The sequence below is a fragment of the Balaenoptera borealis genome (assembly GCF_965194805.1).
Source record: "Balaenoptera borealis genome assembly, chromosome: 10".
NCBI lineage: Eukaryota > Metazoa > Chordata > Mammalia > Artiodactyla > Balaenopteridae > Balaenoptera > Balaenoptera borealis.
The window spans coordinates 190,913-213,016 of NC_138874.1; the positions used below are offsets into that span (position 1 = coordinate 190,913).

At 39.0% G+C, this 22,104-nt stretch overlaps 2 long non-coding RNA genes and 1 pseudogene across 3 annotated transcripts in view; 2 read left to right on the forward strand and 1 right to left on the reverse strand.

Annotated features, from left to right (window-relative positions):
- The window catches only part of LOC309635831, a 105,174-nt gene that overhangs the window by 35,830 nt on the left and 47,240 nt on the right, over window positions 1-22,104 (forward strand). The window lies entirely within an intron of this gene.
- LOC309635833 overlaps window positions 1-22,104 on the reverse strand; it is a 117,394-nt gene that overhangs the window by 20,060 nt on the left and 75,230 nt on the right. The window lies entirely within an intron of this gene.
- Window positions 9,503-16,425, forward strand: LOC309604758 (mitochondrial import inner membrane translocase subunit Tim9 pseudogene; annotated as a pseudogene). Its single transcript has one exon. The product of its transcript is annotated as a mitochondrial import inner membrane translocase subunit Tim9 pseudogene (transcript).

Genomic DNA, 22,104 nt, shown 5'->3' on the forward strand with positions numbered 1-22,104 from the left:
AAAAAAAAAAAAGTGCTTTAAAAAAAAAAATAAAAAATAAAAAAAAAATAAAAAGGGATTGAGGGGCTTCCCTGGTGGCACAGTGGTTAAGAATCCACCTGCCAATGCAGGGGACACGGGTTCGAGCCCTGGCCCGGGAAGATCCCACATGCCGCAGAGCGACTAAGCCCGTGCGCCACAACTACTGAGCCTGTGCTCTAGAGCCCACGAGCCACAACTACTGAGCCCTCGCCCCACAACTACTGAAGCCCTCATGCCAAGAGCCCATGCTCCGCAACAAGAGAAACCACTGCAATGAGAAGCCTGCGCACCACAACCAAGAGAAGCCCCCACTTGCCACAACTAGAGAAAGCCCACGTGCAGCAACGAAGACCCAACACAGCGAAAAATAAAAATAAATAAAATAAATTTATTTTAAAAAATAGAAAAGGGATTGAACTCATTAATGAAAAACTAAAAAATGCTATCCAGCTTGAAATTAACCTCCTAGATCTTGAAAGATGGAAGCACACCTATATGGTCTGCTCTAAAAACTTTGTGTTAAGGTACATTTTTAAAAATCAAAGTATACCATAGAAGCATGGATGGTACCTTACTGTTGTACAGCATTTATTGAACAATTGCTGAGTAAAAAGCTAGGTAAGAATTAAGAATGTGCCCTGAAGGCAGGGGATGGAGAGTAGAAGTATAGCTGTTCCAAAGAACATAAAAATAGACCAATAATCAACTACCAGATGACCTGATGTAATTGGAAACTGAAAACTGAAGGTAAAGAGATAATCTGATCTGCAAAGAGCCCTCTGCACATGTATAGTTTCTCATGTATGTGTGTGTGTGTGTGTGTGTGTGTGTGTGTGTGTATACATATATCTATATCTATATATATATAGTTGGCCACAAAAAGGAAATTCAGAAAGATTTACCCCCCGTATGAATCTTACCTTCTCACTGTCCCTTCAAACAGGCTATGACCACTCCTGCCTCAGAACAATAACTGGAACTTTTCCTGCTCCTCTACCTCCCTCTGATCCTCCTCAGAGCACTCCTTTTCTGAATGAGAACACTTACTGGCAGAAGCATACAGTATCATATACTAGGTCCCATGCTAGATTTGGAGGGTACAAGTCAAATACAATACAGTCTTATTTCACAGAGCAGAAGAAAATAGAGAACCCAAATTATTGCCTATCCAGAATCCTGCCCTTCTGGGAACAGTAACCTCCCACCAAGGCACATGGAAAGTACCTTCAAAAGAGGGGAAAAAAAAAAAATCAGGCTATCTGCTGACACTGAGGAACTTGGGTTTGAAATAATCACTCAGGAAAATGAGATTATCAATGACATTTTACATCTTAAAACAGTAATAATACTCATTATAAAGTTAATTTTATTGATTGATTGTCACATCGTTTTTCAATATCAGGATCTCCCTTCAAGAGGCTTGTAAATTTATTTTCCTTGTAGAAAACATGCTTGTCAAGAATAATTTTTTAATTACTTTATGTTTTTATATACAAAGAGGGGGGAGGATTCTTTGAAAAATACAGAACCCAGTTAACAGTGGTTACTCTAGAGGATGAAATTTTTAAAATAAAAGATATTCTCACTTTTCATTTTGTACAGTTTAGTTTTGCTTGAATTTCTTCTTATAACAATTATTTGGTTATTTTTTAAATATTTGTTTATTTATTTATTTATTTGGCTGCATCGGGTCTTAGTTGCAGCATGTGAGATCTAGTTCCTGGACGAGGAACTGAACCCAGACCCGCTGCCCTGGGAGCACGGTCCCGACCACTGGGCCACCAGGGAAGTCCCTGGGTTTTTGGTTTTTTTTTTAAATAATTTGAAAGAAAAACAGAGATTTCTAACCTGGAAGAAAAAGATTAACACTTTTTCAGTGTCTGGTCCCCTAGTCAAGTTTAAATGTCTTTATGATTTTATGACTCAGAGTGGAAGCTTTCTCCTTCCCATGTCTTTTTTTTTCTTTTGGCCACACCATGCTTCTTGTAGGATTTTAGTTTCCCGACCAGGGATGGAACTGGGCCCTCAGCAATGAGAGCACGCGGTCCCAACCACTGGACCGCCAGGGAATCCCCCTCTTTCCCACATCTTAAGATGGCCTAAGAGATAGAGAATCTCTCATCCATTAGAAATTATATTCATCTTTGACAGAGACTCAACCGTTCTCTCACTTTTTTTTAAAAAAAAGAAGAAGAAGAAGAAGAAGAAGAAGGCATTCCCTGGCTGACATGCGGCTCCATGATGCCCTCAGTGTCTTGGCCTCCTATTTTTTTCTCCACCGTCCTCAGCACATGTATTCTAACCTCAAGGTCCTACCACATTTACAATGTGGCAAAAGGAGCTTGCAGACTGAGTTAGCCCCCTTTTGAAGGCACTTTCCATGAAGCCCCCACTCAGCAACTTCCCCTGTACCCATTGGCCAGAATTAGTCACATGTCCACCCCTAACTGCAGAGGATGCTGAGTAATGCAGTTTTCAGCTGGTGCACAGCCACCCTGACCAAAGAGAAGGTTCTGTTTATTAAGGATGAAGAGGAGACTAGCATTGAGTAGGCCACTAACAGTCTCCATAGTTACCTGAACCTTGAGATGAAAACATTTTGAGTAAATTTTTTTATAAATTATTTATCTTACCCTATAACTGACTTGGCGTTTCTCAGATTTCCCATCCATGCTCCGGGTTGTACAGCTTTAGTGCCCCCATGATCCTTCCAGGCTGTAAACATACCAGAAGGTCGCCGTACCCCAAGCCCTAGCTCCAACAGTTTCTCTCACCTCGCCAGCTCCCTCCTCCCACTCACAAGCAGGAGAGCTGCCCTCGGGCTCAGGTGCACCTTGGCTCAGCTTCCTGGCGCTTACCCTGCTCCTGCTTTGCCATCTGGTTTCCCTCCTGCTTTTCCCAACTCCCAGGTATGTCTTTTTAAAATTATCTCCATTGAGTGATTGCAAATTCATACGAATGCTGACTGCAGCTTATATAAAATGTGAACTGAAAGTCTTACAGTTTTAGGACAAATTTATGGAAATAAATCCACATATGCAAATGTTTCATAAGAGGAATATTACTGTAAATGCAAGACAAGGATTCAAACAGATGGAGACAAAATATAGAAAGGAATAGAAAGGCAGAGAAAGAAAAAGAAACAGAGTCTGTCTCTTCCTTTAAGTATTGCTGAAAATTCCTTATCTGCCACGTACAATCTAGATAGATTTGGGGAGAAAAAGTAGAAGCAAGATGCTCTTGAGGATATTTTTCTTCCTGTTAGAATGTTGGTTTCTTAAGAAGAGCAACTATGCCACCCGTATATTTCATCAAGGACCTTGAATTCTGATAAAAATTTGCTAAGTCCTAAGTGATGGTCCTTAAATAATATATTATGTTGAAACACTGACATGGGAACTGGACAACATACTCAGTAGCATAAACAAAGCTAACCCTTTCCTCTAGGCTAGTTACAGAATAGAGAAGAGAAATTTACAGGAGGAAAAAAAACCGGAACTGAATAGAGTCAGAAATAGACCCTCATAAATATAGTCAACTCATCTTTGATAAAGGAGCAAAGATAATACAATGGAGCAAAGATAGTCTTTTCAACAAATGGTGCTGGACGTCCACATACCAAAAAAAAAAAAAGTACCTAGATACAGACCTTACATCCTTCACAAAAATTAACTCAAAATGGATCACAGATCTACATGTAAAATGCAAACTATAAAACACCTAGAAGATAACAGAGGGGAAAGGCCAGAAAAACTTGGGTATGGCAATGACATTTTAGATACAACACCAAAGGCATGGTCCATGAAAGAAATAATTGATAAGCTGGACTTCATTAAAATTAAAAATTCTGCTTTGTGAAAGACACTGTCAAGAGAATGAAAAGACAAGCCACAGACTGGGAGAAAATATTTGCAAAAGATAAGTCTGATAAAGGACTGTTATCCAAAATATACAAAGACTCTTAAAAAACAATAATAAGAAAACAACCCAATTTAAAAAATGGGCCAAAGACTTTAATAGACACCTCACCAAAGAAGATATACAGATGGCAAATAAGCACATGTACAGATTCTCTACACCTTATGTCATCAGGGCAATGCAAATTAGAACAACAATGAGAAACCACTACACACCTATTAAAATGGCCAAAAGTCACAACACTGACATTAGCAAATGCTAATGAGGATGCGGAGCAGTAGGAATTCTCATTCACTGCTAGTGAGGATGCAAAATGGTACAGCCACTTTGTAAGACAGTTTGGCAGTTTCTTACAAAACTAAACGTACTTTTACCATAAAATCCAGCCATTGCACTCCTTGGTATTTACCCAAAAAAGGTGAAAACTTATGTTCACACAAAAACCTGCACACAGATGTTTATAAGAGCTTTGTTCATAATTGCTAAAACTTGGAAGCAAACAAGTTGTCTTCAGTAGGGTAATGGATAAATAAACTATGGTATATTCAGACAAGGGAATATTATTCAACACTAAAAAGAAATGAGTTATTGAGCCATGAAAAGACATGGAAAAACCTAAATGCATAATATTAAGTGAAAAGGGTCAATCTGAAAAGGCCACATACTGATTCCACTTATATGACAATCTAGAAAAGGCAAAACTATAGAGACAGCAGTTGCTACGGGGTGGCAGGGGGTGGGGTAGAATAGCTGGATCACAGAGGATTTTTAGAGCAGTGAAAATATTCTGAATGGTCCCATAATGATGGATACACGTCATAACACATTTGTCCAAACCCACAGAACGCACAACACCATGAGTGAACCATAATGTAAATTATGGACTTCAGGTGATGATAATGTACCAGCATAGGATCATCCGTTGTAACAAATGTACCACTCTGGTGGTGGATGTTGATAATAGGGGAGGTCATGCATGTGTAGAGGCAGGAGAGGTATAAAAAAAATCTCTGTACCTTCCCCCCAGTTTTGCTGTGAACCTAAAACTGCTCCTTAAAAAGTGTCGTAATAAGAAAAGAAAAAAGGGGAACTGAACAAGTACTGTAGCATGCTCACAATCACCATGTGTACCCTTTGATGGATGGAAAAACTGAGTTTCAAAGAGACTAAATAATTTTCCAAGACCACACACATCTACTTGACCTTCAGACTTTTTCGTATGACCAGCTACACTGTTGAAAAGCTTAAAATAAGGACTAAAATGGCCTCCCTTGATTTAGGCATTTGCTCTGTCCCAGGAAAATTTTGCATTTAGTGAAAATCTGAATCACAAACCCTATCTTTGGCATTATCTTACATTAAAAATTAAAGCTGTGGGACTTCCCTGGTGGTGCAGTGGTTAAGAAGCTGCCTGCAAATGCAGGGGACACGGGTTCGAGCCCTGGTCTGGGAGGATCCCACGTGCCGCAGAGCAACTAAGCCGTTGCTCCAAAAAACTACTGAGCCTGTGCTCTAGAGTCTGCAAGCCACAACTACGGAGCCCGAGTGCCACAACTACTGAAGTCCGTGCACCTAGAGCCAGTGCTCCACAACAAAGAGAAGCCACCGCAATGAGAAGCCTGCGCACCGCAACGAAGAGTAGCCCCCAGTCTCCACAACTAGAGAAAGCCTGCATGCAGCAACGAAGACCCAATGCAGCCAAAAATAAATAAATAAATTTTATTAAAAAAAAAAAATTAAAGCTGGATTTGATACTAAAACATGATTTTGAGAAGCACTGCTTTTTTAAAACATTGAAATGTGAATTGACCTTGAGACAAAAATTTTACTTCTCCTCTTTTATAAGCAGATTTTTCAAATGACTTAAAAGAAGGCTAAAAAGTGTTACGGTGAACTAACACCACTTCAAATACATTCCAATGAACATTACTTGGAAGAGGATTAAGATGAATGTCTTTAAATGCTCCATACAGAGATAAAGGCAGTTAAAGGTATGATTTCTCACAGACTTCTGTTTTATTTATTTATTTATTTATTTTTGGCTGTGTTGGGTCTTCGTTTCTGTGCGAGGGCTTTCTCTAGTTGCAGCAAGCGGGGGCCACTCTTCATCGCGGTGCGCGGGCCTTTCACTGTCGCGGCCGCTCCAGACGCGCAGGCTCAGTAATTGTGGCTCACGGGCCTAGTTACTCCGCGGCATGTGGGATCTTCCCAGACCAGGGCTCGAACCCGTGTCCCCTGCATTGGCAGGCAGATTCTCAACCACTGCGCTACCAGGGAAGCCCCCCTCACAGACTTCTTGATGAGACACTTCCTAGGAGTCATGCAGGGAAATTAACAGCCAAGCAAACCACAACTGGCCCAAGTCATCTCAAAACTGAAGTTCACTGACAATATGGTTGTTTCTCCCTAAGTACCCCTGTCCAGACTCCTCTTTGATCCCCTGGGCCTCTGGGGCCCCTGAGGTTTCTACCCTCATCTTTTAATCAGTTCTGTAACCTTTGCATTGGGATCCTTCCCATGCAGGTTTCACCAATTCTCTTTGTTTGAGGCTGGAGTCTCACAGGGCAGTGAGTCATGGAACTGCTCTTAACACAGCAGTGGGATTTCTACAGATTATCTATTTCACAGCTTTTGACTTTACCATCTTCCTGGTATCACAGAGGCCTCTAAGATGACTTACTGTATTAGATAGCAATTCAGTTGTAACAAAGATCCAATTAGGAGTGCACATGTTTGTTTGTTTTTTTTTTAAAGTCCAGAGTAAGAAAGCCTAAGGCTACAAAGTTAGCAGAATGAAGGAAATAACAAAGATCAAAGCAGAAATAAATGGAGGCCAGAAAAGTAATACAAAAGATCAATGAAACTAAGAGTTATTTTTTGAAAAGATTAACAAAACTGGCAAAACTTCAGAAAGACACACGAAGAAAAGAGAGGGACTTGTGGTCCAGTGGTTAAGACTCCACGCTTCTACTGCAGGGGGCACAGGTTTGATCCCTAGTCAGGGGAACTAAGATCCACGTGCCGTGCAGTGCAGCCAAAAAAAAAAAGAGAGAGAGAGAGAGAGAAAGACTCAAGTAAAATAAGAAAGGAAAGAGGAAACATTACAACTGATATCACAGAAATACAAAAGACGAGGATCGTAAGAAACCGCTATGAGCAATTATATACCAAAAAAATTGAATAACCTAGAAGAAATGGATAGGTTCCTAGAAACATGCAACCTACCAAGACTGAATTATAAAGAAACAGAAAATCTGACAAGTAAAACTGAATCAGTAATCAAAAATCTCCCAACAAAGAAAAGCGCAGAATCAGATGATTTCCCTGGTGAATTCTACCAAACATTAAAGGATTAATACCAATCCTTCTCAACTCTTTGAAAAGATTGAAGTGGAGGAAACACTCCCAAACACATTTTATAAAGCCAGCATTCCCTTGATACCAAAGCCAGATAAGGATACTATAAGAAAAGAGAACAGAATGGTGGTTACCAGGGCCTGGAGTGCAGGGAAAATGGAGATGTTGATCAAAGGGTACAAAGTTCCAGGTATAAGATGAGTAAGTTCTGAGGATCTATGTACAGTATGGGGATTATAGTTAACAATAGTGTATTATATGTTTGAAAGTTATTAAGAGAGTAGATCTTAAATGTTCTCACCACAAAAAGGAAATGGTAATTATGTGAGGTGATAGAGGTATTAACTAACACTACTGTGGTAATCATTTTGCAATATATGTGTATCAAGTCAATACATTGCATACCTTAAACTTGCACAATGTTATATGTCAATTATATCTCAAAAAAGCTGGGAAAAAAAAAAAAAAAACAATTTTCCATAACAACAACAAAAAGCCCAGGGCTGGTATGGCCGTTCCCTAATGGGTAGTGGGCATTATAGACAATAATAATAAAAGTAATATAATACATAACAATTATTTAGCACGTGATATATGTGGCAGGGACTGTTCTAAATACTTTACTTATAAATTTTATCTTAGCTAATTCTCTTATCACCCCTCTGAGGTAGTTGTTACTGTTGTTATTATTATTATTATTCCCGCATTACAGATGTGGAAACTGAGGCATAGAAAGGTTTAAGAACTTACAAGCAAAGAGGTAAACTCATACCAAGGATTCAAACCCAGACCAAGCTCTTAGCCTGCATATACTGCTTCTACAGTGAATTGTTCCCCTTAAGTTACTTATAAAAGGCTCCTCTTCTCTTTCTACAATCAGTCACTGTCAATACTCTTTTTTATGTTCAAACAGTCCCCCAGTATTGCCAAGAGTAATCCCTTCAAGCTGACTTGAATATCTTTTCACACACACACCCATTAGTCTTTAAGTATTTCCCTTCTTTCTTGCCCAACAAGATGTCTCAGTTCATCTTGTGTTTTCCCTGCCCCCAGACTTCTCCCAGATTCTTCAGGGAGCTCTGAAGAATCAATATTTTTAAGTATCTATCAAAAAAATGTATTTAAAAATATCTCCAAAGCAACCCATACCAACTAATACATTTAACAAGGTAGAGTAAAATAATTTGCCAGTTCATTAATGAGGGTCATGGTTGAATTTTTATTATCAAGAAAAAATGTTTAAAGTAATAGATTTCGTCTTCATTAAAGTAATAATTCCTTAAGGAGTCAAAGACATGCTGGATGAGTACAGCCAGGACTTCAGGATTTGATCCTCATAGTGGAGAGCCAGGCTCAGTTCAAAACTTCATAGGCGGGACTTTCCTGGTGGCGCAGTGGTTAAGAATCCGTCTGCCACTGCAGGGGACAGGGGTTTGATCCCTGGTCCAGGAAGATCCTACATGCCGCAGAGCAACTAAGCCCGTGTGCCACAACTACTGAGCCCACACGCCACAACTACTGAAGCTCTCACGCCTAGAGCCCGTGCTCCGCAACAAGAGAGGCCACCACAATGAGAAGCCCGCGCACCGCAATGAAGAGTAGCCCCTGCTTGCCGCAACTAGAGAAAGCCTGCACACAGCAATGAAGACCCAACGCAGCCAAAAAAAAAAAAAAAAACTTCATAGTCAATCAAGGCACCAAGTCTTACTTAAACTGACAGAGTCCTTCCCAGAAGACACATAAATGAAATTTAATTTATTAAAATTGTTGATTGTTCTATGCTGTCATCACTGTTAAATCAGATCAAATTAATCACATCAGCATTCCTAAATCCTAAAAGAACTTGGCTCTAATCCTACTCTATGCCCAACATATGGGTACCATAAAAACAAAGCAGGTCATATGAAACAGAAATTTCCCCTTTTGCCCCAAAGGAAATAAAGTTCCATAAATCCTAAGAAATTTCTCAGAAGACAAAAATCTACCATGCTCCTCTAAAAACTATTTCACCTGACACCTGAGAAACAAGTCTTATTTTTGCATTTACTTAGTTACAAACATATGAATAAACTAAATGACTCTAGAGCATATTCAGGAAGTAAATGAACCTTGGTATCATACCAAATGCAGGTCTGAATCCCAGCTCTAAACCTTATAAACTCTGTGACCCTAGGTGTGCTATTAAATTCCTCTGTGCCTCAAGTCTCCTCATCTTTTAAGTAGATTATTGTGGGAGTCAAAAAAGACAATTCATTCAAGTACATGGGACAAATCCTGGCGAGTAAGTGCTTAATAAGGGCTAGCTATTGCTATTACAGGCTTTCTTCTCTTATCTCTAATGACTGCAATTCCCAGTGCCACCCATATTAGTCAGATTAGGACAAGTGATTCTTCAGTGACAAATTAATCCAAAATCTCACTGGCTTAAACACGTAAAAGTTATTTTACACTCAAGCAAAGACCACTGTAGGTCCTGGCAACTCTCTGGGGCAGCTGTCCCCATGTGGTGACTCAACAATTCAAGTGCTAACTTTAGGTTCTCTGTCATCCAGCTGCCAGGCACCCACCCATACCCCAACCCTCTGTCCCCAGACTAGCCTCTCTGCCTCATACTGGTACCAAATGGGAGAGCCTGTGCTTAAGGAAGAAATCAGGCCTCACAGGAGACATTCAAGCAAAGTTTAGCTGCTTTTCCAGAACAGAAAGGAAACTCATGCATCAGAAAAAGTGACTGATAAACATACCAAAAGAATATGGCTGCACAAATACCAGAATCTGATCAGATAAAATAGTTCAATGAACTTCTTGGAACCTACTATAAACTTAAAGAAACATGCTTTTTGGACTGTGTTAAAGACTTCACAGGAAGAGAAGTAATACCTGTTGAGATAACCTGCTCAGAACATTGCTTATAGAAATATTTTTAAATGATGCAAAGAATATCCATTAAATTTCAGGAATATTATATTCAGCAGAAGGAAGCCCTGGCAGCAAAAGCACGACTCTTAACTAACCACAATAGAGAAGTCCTGGTGGATGGACTTTCAGCAAAGGACTGCCAACAGCTATTGCACTGGAAATGAGGATTCATCTGATAGAATCCCTTGAAAGCAGTAGCCACCAGGTTAAACTGTTTGTCATGACTGTTTGGCAAATGGAAACTAGTGAGAAACAAAGTTGCAATTTACCAGGAATAATCAAAACAGAAGGTCTTACTGTTTAGTTAAAATAATAAGGTGCAACATTTGTTGTGGTTTTAAGATTGAGCAGCTTGGCCACTTGATTAGAAAAATAAACCATTATTTCTTCAACTGTGACTATTAATTTTAAAGCAAAATATGTGTTCAATCGTGTATAAGAAAAAAGTTTTATTACTAAAAGTGAAATAAATGAAAATATCACTGACTAGTTGTCTATACCATATAGTACCATAGTATTCTGACCAGTCTGTGGACACCTTGAAATGTTTTTCAATAGGAATTATCCTCTAGATATTCCTGTTCATTTACATCTGCCTCACACTGATGGTAAATACATAAAACAGTTACTTGCTTTAAAAGAAAAATAATTCAGGCTGCTTTCACACTGTGGTTATCTCACCATGTAGCCTCCTTCATGATTGCTAAGACAAGAGAACAGAATGAAAGGATTGTGTTTGCTTTTCTACTGCGACACGTCACTCCCATTCATATTTACTTGGCCCAGAGCTGTCACATGGCTCCGCTTAGGTGCAAGCAGACTGCAAACTGTAGCCTTGTATTCCCAGGAAAGAAAGGAGAACTGGATATTGGTTTGCACTACTAACTTTTATTTTTTCTCTAAGTATTGAAGTTACTAATACAAACTATAGTAAACAGATGGGATATCTTGAGTCCTGACTTCATGCTTAATCAATATCTTGTATAGGCTAGTCTCATACAGAAAATAAAGACAAAAATTTTTAATTGCAATGGTAATAAAATTGACACTTTTCAAGCTTACTTCCTTAAAAAAAAAAAAAAAAACTTCCCACAGACTACTGTTTTCATGAGAAAGGAGCCCATTACTCTTGCTTTTTTTTAAGTGGGATTGTTTTTTTGTTTTGTTTTGTTTTGGCTGCGTTGGGTCTTCGTTGCTGCATGCTGGTGTTCTCTAGTTGCGGCGAGAGAGGGCTACTCTTCATTGCAGTATGTGGGTTACTCATTGCGGTGGCTTCTCTTGTTGCGGAGCACGGGCTCTAGGTGCACAGGCTTCAGTAGTTGTGGCGTGAAGGCTCAGTAGTTGTGGTGTGTGGGCTTAGTTACTCCATGGCATGTGGAATCTTCCCGGATCAGGGATCGAACCCGTGTCCTCTGCAATGGCAGTTGGATTCTCAACCACTGCACCACCAGAGAAGTCCAGAAAGGAGCTCATTACTCTTTTATGGCAATACTGACTGGCATTTCAAAAAAAACCCCTAGGTCTTAATTATACTGTGATTAAAATTCTTATATACTTTTAATTTGCAGATTAACCCTAACATATTTCCACCCTCAGGGAGAAATATTTATCCCAATGCAATAAGAAGTGTAAAGAAATAAATAATGAATGATAATTTTAGAATCACAGAACTTAAAGGGACTTCAAGAGATGTGACTTTATTATGAAACATTTACTGAGCCCTTTCTACATGTCAGCAATACATACATATCACCCTGGAATGGGTGATAGTTCAGGAAACACGAAAATGTGTAAGTCACAGTGTCCCTGCCCAAGAAGCTTACAATGTATAGGGGAAACAGATATTAAAATATTCTGTGAGATCATAGCAGGAATAAATACTTCTGACTTGAGGAAGGTACGTCAGAGAAAGTTAAATGGAAGAAGTCTCAAATCTGGGCTTTGAAAAGAGAAGAAGTGATGGGGGCAAAGGATGGGTATTCTAGTGTAATGAAACATTAATAAACAAAGGAAAGCAGACCCATTCTGAGAACCACAAGAAGGCTGTCTAGGTCCTCTCAGCAAAGAGTCAATGTGTTCCTCTAATGAGTGCAAGTAAAAAGTAAGCTAGTATATCTCAACCAAGAGAAATTATGTTCTAGTGTTACAATTAGGAGTGAGAAGTTTTAGACCCTACCCTGAAAAAATTTAAGATGTAAAAGTACATGACATGATCAAATAAATAATGCAAATGACTTTGGTGAGTGTTGTAGCTGATACCACATTTGGGCCTCAGTCATGGAGAGTGTTGAATGCCAGAGAAAGTACTTTATTCTACGAGCAGGGAAAGGTCGTTACAAGTTCTTAAGAATGACATGAAGTGACTAGATTTCTGTTACATAGGGAAATTAAGGTTGCAGAAAGAATAATAGAGAGGAAAAGTTTAAAAGCAGGTCATTTTCAGAATTCCCTGGCGGTCCAGTGGTTAGGACTCTGTGCTTCCACTGCAGGGGGCACAGGTTCGATCCCTGGTGAGGGAACTAAAATCCCGCATGCCACACAGCGCAGCCAAAAAAAATAAAATAAAATAAAAATAAAAGCAGGTCATTTTGGTAGTTGGTTATAGATGGGGAATCATGAAGATCTGCCATAGAGGCAAGGCAATGACAGTAATAGTGGTTGGTGAAAGAAAAGATGAATTTGATGTTAAATTCTTGCAAAGTGATCAGTTGTAAATGTAAGGATATGAGAGAAGGATTTAAGAACTACATTCTATCATTTTAGGGAGCACAGCAAGAGGAACTGTGTAAGAGAGAAGCTGATCAATCTATTAGGGACATGTGGAATTCTGAACACTGGCAGGGTTGAGTCCTAGAGCTACGATATACTAACTGATCTTGAACAAGTTACTTAACCTCTAAGTGCCTCTGAGGGTTGAACAAGCTAATGAAAGAGCTTAGTACAATGCCTGAATCATAGCAAGAGATCAACAGTGTTAGCTATTTTTAACTATTACTATTATCATCATCATTATCATTATCACCCATGTGTAGATGCCAAAAAAAAAAAAGACTGTTGGGAATCACTGCTCATGAGAAAGATGAGGATGTGAAATGGGGATTTATACTAACATAGAGATTAGGATTGAGTATAACAAGAGAGGAGAAGATGGCCAAAGATGGGTGTATCTTGAGGAGAGGACTGAGATCAGAGCTTTCATTTAAGGGATGGGAAGAACAGTAGAAATGTATGGGGTTCTCTGGGGGACAGGAGCCATTCATCCCTCGGCCCATGATCACTACATGACTGTACCAGACATGTCCAGGCACAAGGAGGCAACATCACTGGAGGCAGATCTTCTCTACAACATTAAATGTCCCCAAAGCTTAAGCCCAGTGTTGTTTATCTTACATTACAAGTGTTCAAGACTCAGGATTGTTCTTCATGAATCACAATATCACAGGAAACCTCTCAATTACCTCATCTAATTCTTTATTTCAGGTAAAGAAATTGAGGCCCCATGTGACTTGAGCAGGTCAGATTGGACAAAGTTTAGACTTAGGTTGCCAAACATAATGCCACAAAGCCCATGGGGAGTATGTCATTGAATCTAATGGCTTAGGAATATGGTAATGCCTTTAAAGGATTCTCTCTTTCCATCTTCTCAAGAGGCACTTGCATTACTCAGGGTTTCTCAACCTCAGCCCCATTATTAACATTTGGGGCTGAACAACTCTCTGTTGAGAGGGGCCGTCATCCTACTGTAGAATGTTTAGAGCATCCTTTCTACCTGCTAGATGCCAGCACACACCCCTCAACCCGGCTGTGACAACCAAAAACACCTACAGACACCACCACATGTCCTTTGGAGGATAAAACTGCCCCAGGTTGAGAATCACTGTTCTAGCTGATATATGTTAATTTTCTCCATTAAGAAGTGATAAACTCACTCAAATGCCCAGATTTTAAAATACGTGCTCAGATTAATACAATTGGAACTTGTTTGCTTTGGGCTAGTGATCTTGGAAAGAATTTATCTGTCTCCTTCAAAAAATGGGGAATTAGAGTTTGTGTATTTGAAATCATAATAGTCGCTGTATCAAATACCCATTTCAATGAATGACCCAAATAAGGCCTCAGTAAATTACTCCAAATCATCATCAAAAAAAAAAAAAATCATGATTAAAGATGAAATAAAGAAATAAAGTAAAAATTCATCTGTTAGCACTCTACCAAATAAATGTTTAAATACCTAATTTTCTAATCCCACTATACTGTTTTTTCCCAACTATGTTTTACAAAATCCTAGTTCCAAGAGATATTAATAGGCTTTCTGTGGGAAAAGCATTTTATATTCAAGCAAGTTTAGGAAATGCTGGATTAGACAAAGGTAAACACTTTCCCACACAACTCATCAGAGCATTTACTTTGTTTATGAGCAATATAAATCTCCATAAAACACATACAAGTCGAGTTGCTTCTCCATCTTATTTAGCTACACAATGTTTTCATTTGTTTGTTTACAGTTTCTCAAGGAATTATTATTTCTCAGAACCCACTGGCAAACACGGCACTAGCCCTATTGCCTCCCTAGCTTCTCTGGGCTCACTGACTGAGCTTTGGAGCTGCAAGGACCACATGACATAGAATTTGAAGGGGATGTAATACCAACCAAGCCTGCAGATAAGCTACTGACAATTTGGAGCCATTGTACTGTATAATTTCTTTATCTCATGCATACACTAAATTTAATTTCTAATCCAGAAATTGCTGTTATACCTGAAAGTATAACCAACCAAAAAGTTGTTTTGTTTTGTTTTTTAATGGTAAACCATGGGAATTGATCTTGCCATATTAAGCAAGAAAAAGGGGTTTATTGGAAATATTCTGGGGGTAGTTAGCATTGTGAAGGAAGCACTGGACAGCACAGCCACCAGAAGGACAGGAATCAGAGACAGCCCAGGCACCTGAGGAAGGGACAGTTGCCTAGGCTCCAGCCATCAGATGGCCCAGTTCCAACCCACTTTCTATCTGATATCTCCCCTAATGATCCAAACTTCCAGAAGACGCTGATTGGCTTAGCTTGGGTCACGTGCCTACTACCTAGCCCCACCCCCTAATGTCATGGGTGAGGTCCCATGATCTACAGCCCCTCCAGAATGACAGAGTGGAGGAGGGGCAATCCCCCAAAACATGGATGCTGGACAGAAAATAAGAGACGTACTTTACATTCACTGGGCAGAAAAAGTAGATGTGTACTTTATTTTGTTCCACTATTCCTATCTCGTCTAGTCAGCTCTTTACATTTCTTACACACAGCACTGCAGCATTCCAAATGGCCAGCCCTTCTTCCTCAATCACCTTCAGCAGACATGACAGCCTGTCTTACAGAGAATTCAAAAAAGTCCTTTTGGGTTTCGTCCTTCTACCACAAAACCTGGCACAATTAATGACTCCCAAGGAAGAATCATTTAGTCTAATTATCAGCTAAGCTCATTCACTTGTAACAGCCGCCTAAAACACAAGGACAGAAAATTTAAGGCACCATAAGAAGGAGGAAGGAGAGTTTAAAGACAAATATAACAAATCAATTCTTCCTGACCCCCAAATGACCCAAGTAAAGGCATTTAGCATCTGCCCTTTTCCCATCCTCAGGTCTACAGGCCCTAAGTAATTCTAAAATTCTTTTGATAATCATCAATTTCTGTGAAAACAGAGGGGAGTCTATTTTATGATAATGTTTTTTGATCTCAGACTAAGACTGTGTTCCTGCCTCTGGGGAAATTCCTTCTACCGGAAAAAATTTTTCTTTGGGCCACAGTTTTTTGAAGTATTTGTCATCAGTACACTTTATCTTGCTAATAAGCAGAAGTGCAACACGGAAGTTAGACTGTTAGACAATTTTTATTTTTATTTTTGAGCCTGTTTAAAAAAAATCTTTTCTTGGGCAAGTTCTCATTTGGGTTTAATTATTTGCATCTTGTCTTTGCTGTAGCAAAAGTCTTAATCAATTTTACTAGACAGAAGAAAAGAAGAAAGGCATGATTTCCAACCAAGATTTAAAACTACATTCATATTTATGAATTATGGCTTTTTAGTCACCTGTAGTCTAAGGTGAAAGTTTTACATAATCTTTATTTATTTCTACATTTTATTATGTAGAAAACAGAAATTCAAGTAAGAAATCACATTGCTTGAGAAAGGACAACACACTCACAACACCTCTGACACCAGCTGTGTGGGTTTTCCACACATCAAGCAATTCCATGACACCAGCTGGGTTTCCTACAATTCAATTCAATTCTGACATTAATCAGAGTTAGCACAGACCCCACAGGTTAAGGGCCCAGTCTCACAAGACTGTCCCCCACATCAGATGCCAATCACAAGTACTAAGTCCCCAGGCTACTCACAGCTTCTGTCTGGCTTGGCTTCCATTAAGAGCTTCCCATGACCCTCCTCCTTGGATGTGATCATTTGCTGCAACAGCTCACAAAACTCAAGTTAACACTTATGTTTACCAGTTTATTATGCAATAAGGGATGTTATAAAAAACAGAGATGAACAGTACATGGGGGAGGACTGAAAGGGTCCTGAGCACAGGAGCTTCTTCCTTTGTGGAGCTGGGTTTGCACCACATTCCCAATTGGTGGATGTGCTCCCCAATATGAAAGCTCCCTGAACCCTGTACTATTGGGATTTTTATAGAGGCTTCATCACAGTAGGCATGATCAATTATGAACTCCATTTACAGTCCCTCTTCCCTCTCCTGTGAATGGGAGGTGGGGCTGAAATTTCCAAGCTTCTAATCATGGCTTGGTCTTTTCTGGTGACCAGTCCCCATCCTGGAGCCCAAGAATGACCTCATTAGAACAAAAGATACTGCTATCACCTAGGAAATTTCAAGGCATTTAGGAGCTCTGTGAAGGTAACTGAGGTCAAAGACTAAATGTTAGAATAAAAGATTCTCCTAGCACCTCTATCTGCAAGGGTTTTAGGAGGTCTGTGTCAGAAACTTGGAAATATATATATTTCTTATTATTGTACACATGTCCAATTATAAACCATTTTAAAAGACGCTGGCTGTGTTCTGTTATTTTGGTTTTCCCCTACTTCTTCCCCCTGAAAAGAAGGGGCTGCACTTTTCAAAAAAGGGGGTTCTGTGGAGAGAATGTTCACCTTCTCTGCATCTAGTCCTTGGAGAGGAGAGAGGTACTATCTGCCAATCTACCCACCACCATTTACTCAAATGGTTAGGACAGGGAGAAGAGAATATAAAATAGAAATAAAAACTCTACCCACCCCCAAGCATCACTGACAATGCCTCAGGCACACATGAATCTACTGAGTAAGTATCTGAGGACAAGACTTGTAGGAGGCATTTATCTTTGAAATAGATTTGAAGAGATTTGTTCTTTAATCTACTTTAAAATTTGTACTGAGTAAATCTTAAGTGGCAAAATTTCAGAGTAGGAAGAGAGGTCACTTACATTCAAGGAGAGAGAATTGGTTAATTAGAACTAAAAAATTCCAGCTTTACTGGGTATGCATTTTAATTTGGTCTTCTGTCTAGGGCACTGTTATTCTGAGCAATTATGGAATGAACCCGTATATAGGAAGTCATCATCTATGGAGGGTTTCCTGTAGGTTGAGTGTCCATTAAGAAAAATTTTCCTTTTCACCCTCTGGCTGTCCTAACAGCATAACAAGTTAAAGAGAAAGTTCTCTGATATTTAGCAAACATCATGTGATTTTGGCAATGGAGAAATCCACAGTAGTTGGGTAGAATAGTTGGCTCTGCCAGTAGGTAGACTGCAAGCCAAGTTAGCAATAGAAAGCCTCAGAAACGGGAGTTTATGGGAGGATTCTAGGAACAGGCTTACTAATTAGGGCCTATAACAAGATGCAGAGTAAAGGCAGATTATTCATGATAGGTCTTATGTTGGTTCAACTGCTTGGGCCCAAAAGCCCACAGTAAAACATCAGTAGACTGGAGAAGTGGCAATTGGGTATGTGGCACAACAGATTTCTTTTTATGTGTAACATAATTTCTTTAACCCTTTATTTGCAACTCCTCTCCATTTTTTGTTTGATTTTGTGTGTGTGTGGTTTCGTTTTGCTAGCATGCATTATGCTGGGATGTCTGTCCAAAATAAGAATTTTAATTGACAAGTAGGCTACTCATTTTCCCCATAGGTTTACGTTTTATAAACCCATGCCCAATAACGTATCCCAACTCACCCCACCATATTATAGTACCTGCTTAACCCTTGCAGATCTTGATAAAGATCTTTTGCTAGCCGAATTGTCTAAGTCTCACTTTAAGTAATACTCAGGCAATATTTACTCTAATTCATCAAGTATAGTTTCCTTTCCCTGGAGATACACTCAAACTTCAGCCTCATTTCAAAGAAAAACAAAACAAAACAAAAAACCTTGCCCCTCTCTCCCCACAGAATTATAGATCCATCTATTAGCAAGAGAGTTCTTTAAAATTCTATGCAAGCTTTCTCCCAATAAACAACAAGTCTGGGTCTCTTAAAACAGTATTGTACGTGAGGGAAGATGGGAATTATGCCAAATGCTACTTTTGAAAACACTGTCTTTTGCAAACTGAGAAAACAGTTAAGAAAAGAAATGAGTCTTTTTGAAGTGTTGCAATATTTATTCATCTTTTGTCAAGTCATAGAGAGAAGGCTTTCAGTAGTAATGGCTTGGAGCCTCCAGCAGTCCTAGATTCAAAACCTAGCTTTGAATTTACTGTCTAGATGACTTTGGAAAAGTTATTTTAACTGGCTGAGGCTGTTTCTTTATAAAATGGAGTAATAGTAATTACTTTTCAAAGTTGTTGGAAAGGAAGAGATAATATATATGTCATGTCTCTGGCATACAGACAACACTCCATAAATGGTTGCATTCTTAGTAAAATGGTGGCTAAATCTTGTGATCTTCATAGATAGAGATCCCCAACTCCTTCTAAGGAAAGGAGTCTAGGCTAACATTTTTCCATTGTAAAAAACAGATAATAGGTCTTCTCTATGAAGAGTTAGGCTGCCAGGAAGGTCAGAATTAAAATTTGGACCACTTTTCCCTGAATATACAGAGGGCTGGCTTCAATAATATCACCCTGCTAGACACCTGAACAACTGCAATAAAGGCAATAAAAGACTGGGCTGAGGAGAGCACATCATGTAGGTACTGGGGCTGGAGAAAGAACAAAGTCTGAGAAGATAAACGAGAAAGACTAAGATGAATCAAGAGAACAACCATTCCCAAAGGACAGAGAAGTAATACAAGGAAAAGACTTCTTTTTTTTTTTAATGCTTACGGGTATCCACAGAGAAATTAGAAAGGACACACACACACACACACACACACACACACACACACACACACACACACACACAGGTTTCTGCAAAAAAGGAACAACCAGAGAAAAACAACAACAAATCCAAAGAAGGAATGGAAGTTATTCAATTCTGTTAAGAATGTACGTGATCTGAAAGACATTCAGGGCTATTTCTCCGAATATAAAGCAAAAATACAAAATAAAAACTCTTAGAGTGATGATGAGCAATTTGGGTAACAAGAGTTACAGAAGGAGAAAACATGAGACCATAGGGGCTGGACTGAAGGAAGGCTATAGTCTTAGGATCAAAAGGGCCCACCAAGTGCCACACAGGGTTAATAGAAAAAAACCCACACCCAGACACTCCAAAGATTCAATTACTAAAGACTGAAAAATCATTGTACAGGCTTCCATAGAGGGTTACCTTCAAAAGAACAAGAATTCCATTGATATCAGACTTCTTATCAGCATCGCTGGATGCTAGAAGACAATGAGAAATGTTTTTGAAGTTCTAAGAAAATTTTTTGAAACTAGAATTCTATACTAAGCCAAACTATCAATCAAATGTGAGAGCATAATAAAGACACTTTCAAACATAAAAGAACTCAGAAAGTTTACTTCCTTCCCATTCAAAAAATATCCATGTGAGGACACACTATAACAAATCATTAAAGGAATCTAAAAGTGAGAAGAAACACTAACTCAAAAGAGCTAACTCAAGGCAACTACTGAAGAAATATTGTGCACCAGGACAGGATATAAATTGTTCCAGATTAGAACAGGAGGTCAGTTCTGTGAAGACTGTCATTAAGCTGAAGAAGAATTCCGTTACGCAAATGTATGATTAGGAATCAGAAATTTCTTAGAGATAAAATGAAAGCATTACATCTCTTTTATAAAAAAGAAAAAGAAAGGCAATTCAAGATACCAGGAAAAATAAAATATTATAAAAGAAAGCCATTATGCAAACATGATGCAAATTAAAATGTGATATATTTTAAGCAATCAATTGGCTTTGAGAAAAAAGAAAGAAAAAAATAAATCCATTTGCCCCTAGTACGTTTGCTTTTTGAGTGCCTTTACTACTGGTTCAACTGCTTGGTTTTGCAGAAGGCATTTATTCCAAATACTTACATACTTGTAAGTGCTGTTTCGTGGCTTTAAAATTTCATAGTCAATCTATGGTCAAGGAATGAAAAGCAAGTATGCCTACAGAACAGAATATAAATACTATTAACCTCCATAAGATTAAAAGGAATGAAATAGCTGACAGAAGTCAAAAGTGAGGAAAAGCGTTACTAAATTTCTCAGCTTATATCATCTTACACCGTGGAGTCAAGAGATAACATTTATAAATGAATGATCAAAACCAGATGTTTAAGTACATCTTAAACATCTAAGGCAACCAGGAGAGGAATTAAAAATAATTATATAACTAACACATTTGGGAAGTAGAAGAGTCATGAAAGTGGGAGTTGTGTAAGTGAGAAATTAAAGTAGACTATTTATAGTTATTTAACACAGTTGTTAAACACTAGGAAGAAAAAAATCAAACAGTTAATAGTGATCAGCTATGAGGATTGAGCCTGGGAGTAGGACATTAGGAAGCGTTTTACTCTTCATTTAAATTATTCTGCAGTGTTTGATATTTTCTTTGCACTTCTTTAATAAAATAGATATCTATTTAAAAGAAGAAAATGAAAAGACTGTGTGGTTGCCATGCTCCAGGATGGTCCCCCATAACCCCCACTTTCCAGTATTCATACCCTTGTATGGTCTCCCTCCCAGGGAGACCAAGGTTGTTGTGACCAAGCGTATATGACAGAAATGATGGTAGGTCACTTTCAAGCTTAGTAAAAGACTATGGCTTCTGTCTTGGATGTTCTCTCTTTCTCGGCAGATCTTTTTCTCAGATCACTCACTCTGTGGGAAGCCACAATGAACAGCTCTACGGAGAGGCCCCCAGAGTAAGGAACTGAAGTCTCTGAGAACAGCAGCGTGAGTGAGATGGAAGCAGACCCCTCAACCCTAGTCAACTTTTCATATACAGCAGCGCCAGCCAACAACTTGACTGCAGCCTCATAAGTGACCCTGAACCAGCTGAGTCACACCCGAATTCCTGACTTTCAGAAATTGTGTGAGATCATAAATGTTTGTTGTTTTAAGCTTCCAAGTTTTCCAGTAATTTTTTATGCAGCAGTACACCACTAATACGGAGTGCTACCCCTGAAGAAACAAAAGCAACTGAACACTCATCACCGCATGTATCAGAAACTAAAAATTTAGTTTAGGAGCTAAGAAACCTGGATTCTAACCTCAGGAAAACTATGGCTAGCAATATCATTGATATGCTAACTGAGCTTTCTGTGACCAGAGTCCCATCTGCTGCTTCAAACTCAGAACAACCCAAACTGACCTCATCAGGTTGCCCTTCATCCATGGTTTCCTATTCCTCTTCACAGGCCCACCATCCTTTCATGCATCCAAGCCTAACATGTCTTACCTGGATTATCCCAAAAGCAGAGCCAGAGACAATGGCTTACATTCAACTAATTTGTCTG